This window comes from Nannospalax galili, unplaced genomic scaffold (assembly GCF_000622305.1).
Source record: "Nannospalax galili isolate Female #2095 unplaced genomic scaffold, S.galili_v1.0 scaffold253, whole genome shotgun sequence".
Classification (NCBI taxonomy): Eukaryota; Metazoa; Chordata; class Mammalia; order Rodentia; family Spalacidae; genus Nannospalax; species Nannospalax galili.
This window is the reverse complement of record NW_008335287.1, coordinates 1,868,787-1,873,599: the sequence shown is the minus strand read 5'-3', so window position 1 is coordinate 1,873,599 and position 4,813 is coordinate 1,868,787. Positions and strand designations below refer to the sequence as shown.

The window sequence follows — 4,813 nt, the reverse complement described above, 5'->3', positions numbered from 1 at the left end:
ACTTTTGGAGAACACTTGAAGTAAACATGTTGGAGTCTGGGATAGGAGAGCCCTCCTTACTCCCAGAGTCTACTTTTCAAAAGTTTAAATACCACAGTTTACCAGTATAATGTATGTTACAATTTATAATCCAGAAAGAGGAAAACATACATGTTAACAAAGCACGTCTGAAAAATGCTCAGAGCAGCCTTACTTATAAGCCCCAAACTGGAAATGTGTACATCAATAAAAAATGAATAAATGCACAGTGGTCTATTTTATGCATCAGATCACACACCAATAAAAATAAATTACTGATATGGAACAACATGGAAACACCTCAGAAACATTCTGAGCAAAGGAAATCTTGCATAGGAGAGCATAGTTTATGTTTACATTTATATAAAATCCCAGAATAAACAGAATTATGGTGGGATATCAGAAGATAATGGCATACATCGAAGGCATAAAAGGGCAGATCGACTAGGAAGGCGTAGTGGGGACCTTTTGGAATAATATTGTTTTTTATTTTAAGGAGTTTGCCTTACATGTGTCCATTTGTGTCCACTCAGCAAATATACACTTAAATTCATCGTATGTAAAATTTATTTATTTATTTTAAAAGACCCCAGGAATGTACACCTAATTGACACTGCATTGCATTAATCAATAGCTTCACTTTTTGCAAACTCTGGCTATTACAGTCCTGAACAAGAAGTGTTTCCTGTTTAAGCTGTAGTAACTTTTCTGACTAGGGATCATCGTTCCTCCTGTGGCAGATTTTTACAGTTCCGCTAATGCTTTTGGGACGACTGCCTCAAAGTAACCTGCAGCTTTCCTGGCAACTCCTCGCTCTCTTTCTGCTAAGAACTGTAGCCCTTTTCTGCTGTTTTTAAACCCTCTGGTACCATATCCACCACTTCCACCTCCAGATCCATAACCACCACCATAGGGACTGCCTGAGCTTCTTCCACCCAAACTGCCCCCCTTCATGGGTCTGTAATTTGATTCCTGTTGTCCACTATAATTTTCAAAATCATTATGATTCCCACAACCACCATAATTATGTCCACCAAAATTTCCTCCTTCATTGTAACCATCATATCCTTCTCCACCACCACCAGATCCATGAGCTTGGTTTCTATATCCTGGTCCACCCCCACCATAGCCTCCTCTACTACTGTAACCAGGACCACACCACAGTTGCCACCATCACCTCCAAATCCATTATATATACCATCACCGCCTCCATAACTACCTCTGCTGCCACCACCATAGCCTCTTCTTCCACCAAAGTTTCCACCACGACCAAAATTACCTCCACCACCTCCAAAGTTTCCTCCGTGGCCCATAAAGTTGCCAGACCCACCTCCTCGACCTCTTTGTGATCCAGCAGACTGCATCTCTTGTTTAGAAAGGGCCTTTTTCACTTCACAATTATGCCCATTAATAGTGTGGTATTTCTGAAACAGCAATTTTATCAACTGTATCATGATCATCAAAAGTTACAAGATGGGGGCACAACAGAAACTGACTTTATTTTATCTAAGCAGGATTCATGTCCCTGTTTGATCATTCTCTTAACTGTATATGCAATAACAAGGTTTTAAAAGAAATAATAAAGAAGAAACAAGACTATTAGACAAAGAAAAAAAAAGTTACAAAAACAAATCTTTTTTCCACTCTGCCTGTCTTCCATAACTTCTATAGTTTTGATCTTTCCATACTTCTCAAAGTAGTCTTTCAAATTATATTCTTCCATGTCTTCTTTAATACCACCAACCAAAATTTTCTTCACTGTTAAATGGGCACCAGGCTTTACAGAATCCTCTCTAGAAACAGCTCTCTTTGGCCCATCAACCTTGTGTGGTCGAGCACACATTGCTGCGTCCACCTCTTCAACACAAGAGTAAATCACAAAACCAAAGGCCCTGGAACGTTTTGTTTGGGGGGTGGGTCTCACATTAACCACACAGTCTCTAAGTGTATCCCATTTCTCAAAGTGTTCTCTTAAGCTATCATCTGTAGTTTCAAAGCTCAGACCACCAACAGCTTCCTCAGCTGCTCTGGTTCTTTCGGATAATCCCCTGGCCGCTGCTGGAGGGAGGCGGGGGCAGAGTCAGTGTGGGGGCCATCTGATGGCAGTTTTACCTCCATTTTGAGCGATATGTTAAATTTATGTAAGATTGTAAGCAAATATTAAATTCTAGTTCATACAGTCCTTGCCTAGCACTACAGGAAAAAAATGATTCACTAATTTCTTTAATATTTTGGGGAAAGTGCACTGATATCTGTAATTTTCTTATAAGTATATAAAACTAAGGTAGGTAAGCGAGGACAAAGGAGTGGTTAGAGCAGGCATAAAAAATGGGGAATGGATGGGCGTGGTGGTGCATGCCTTTAATCTCAGCACTCTGGAGGCAGAGGCAGGCGAATCTCTGTGAGTTCAAGGTCAGCCTGGTCTACATTGCAAGCTCCAGGCCAGCTGGGACTTCAGGGAGACCATGTCTCAAAAAGATAAAAAAAACAAAAAAATTGGGTAAAAGGCTGGATGTAATCCCTAGTGCTGAAAATAAAGCAAAACAAAACAAAAAGGTGAGTATTGGTGGATTTTGATGTTTTGCCTTGGTGGCATGCCCATGCAGGACTGTCCCAGGGGTATTAGGTACGAGACCACATGTAGGCACTTACAAGATCTCAGCCTTCTCTGTCTCTCTCATGATGTAGAAATAAACTCAGTCTTAGCAACCTTTCCCAAACTGAGGACAGCTCTAGTTATGTTAACAGAAGGCCAGGACCCAGTACATCAGTAATGCTGGTGCCCAGACACACTTCACTGCCACATTTCCTCATTACACTTAACTACCTTGAGATTCAATAACCTAGCAGGCCCAGAGTGTAGGAGAGACATTTGGCATGTTACACCAGGTACATGCTAGTCATATCCCTGTCCAAAGCTTTGTGTTGATCTAGCATACAAACTCTCACCCTGTGGCTGGCAAACAGAAAAACCCACTGTTGGAATACTGAAGTGCCTTTGACTGGTCTCAAAGGAAGTGAAGGGTGGGGAAGGAAAACCAGAATTTCCCTAGATCAAAGGTAAGCTATCCTTATGGCTACTTTTAAGAAGAAAAGTAGCTATGAAAATTGTATGCTTCAAAGCAGATTGGTTTAGGTAAAATGAAACAAACAAAAGACCCTGGAGCGATGGAGACGTAATACATCATAGGGCAGTGTGGATGTTGCAGATGAAGCTTTGCTTGATTTGAAATAAAACCCCACAAGTATTTCATTTTTCATAAATAAGCCTCTGAATTGCTCACTACTAGTCTGTTTATAGTTTAGTATTCTCTGTCTCTGTCTCTCTCTCCTCTTTCCCTCCCTCCCTCCTTCCCTTCTTCCCCCTGTCCCTCCGGCTACCCTTCTTCTACAGCCAGACATTGATGTGGGGCTGGGAATCTGGTGGTGCCCAACCAGGGTAGATTGTGCTTCTCCGGAGTTCATGGTCTACACAGAGGGTAAGAACAAGGAAATGAATCTGGAAGACTGAGCTACTTCCACTGAATGGTTGTACGAGGTTGCTCAATGGAGGTGACATTTGAGCTGAGATTCAGACATGGAGAGGTCAGTACTGGAGAGGTCTGGGAACATGTGCTTGAGAAGGCTGTGAGAGGTTTTAAAAGCTCTGAGCGGAAAGGAGATACCCTGTCCTCTTACTTATGGTTGGGGAAGAGATCATTTTCATCCATCTATCAATGTTTTGGTGAGCATTTAAAATTTTTATGTGTATGAGTGTTTTGCCTGCATGTATGTAAGTGTACCACATGTGTGCAGTGCCCACAGAGGCCAGAAGAGGACATGGGATCCCCCGTCTGTAACTGGAGTTACAGACAGTTGTTAGCTGCCATGTGGGTGCTGGAAACTAAGCCCAGGTCCTCTGCAAGAGCAGCTGGTGCTCTTAACCACTGAGACATCTCTCTAGCCCCTTAATGAGCAGGGTTTTTTTTTTTGTGTGTGTGTTTTTGTTGCAGTTGTTTTTTGAGACAAGATCTTCCTGTAGTACTAGCTGACCTGGAACTCACTATGTAGACCAGTCTGGACTTGATCTGCCTCTGTCTCCCTAGTGCTGTGGTTAGAGAAGTGTGCCACCATACCCAGCCTTAGTGAGTGTTTTTAAACAAGAAATGATGCTGCAGCCAGTGAGATGGCTCAGCAGGTAAAAAAGCACTTGCCACCAAGATTGATGACCTGAGACCAAAGTTCAATCCCAGGAGCTCATGTGGTAGAAGGAGAGAACCGACTTCTGCAAGTTGTCCTATGACATCTCTCTCTCTCACACACACACATATAATTGGATGTGATTAAAAATGATACTGAGCTGGGCGTGGTAGCGCACGCCTGTAGTCCCAGCACTTGGGAGGCAGAGGCAGGTGGATATCTGTGAGTTCAAGGCCAGCCTGGTCTGCATAGTGAGTTCCAGCACAGCTGGGGCTCCAGAGAGACCCTGTCTTAAAAAGACCAAAAAAAAAAAAAAAAAAAAAAGAAGATACTGAATTTTTATCAAATGCTTTTCTAGCAAGTATAGAGATAATCATATTGATTACTTTTCCCCCTAGATCTTGTAATATGGTCAATTCTATGAATAGGTTTTCTAATATTATACTACAACTTACATTACCAGAATGAAACCCAGTTGGAACATTATTATTGCAATGCAGTGCTGGATTTTATTTGCGGGCAACGTAATCCCCTTTTCATTGATAGTCATTAGTGATATTGGACTATGGTTTTCTTTTTGGTGTATGTCCTATGTTTGTCATGTTTTGACCACAGT

General features: G+C 41.9%; 1 pseudogene; it reads right to left on the bottom strand.

Moving 5' to 3' along the window:
* Window positions 1-762: 762 nt before the first annotated feature.
* Window positions 763-2,136, bottom strand: LOC103731533 (annotated as a pseudogene).
* Between the last annotated feature and the right edge of the window lie 2,677 nt (window positions 2,137-4,813).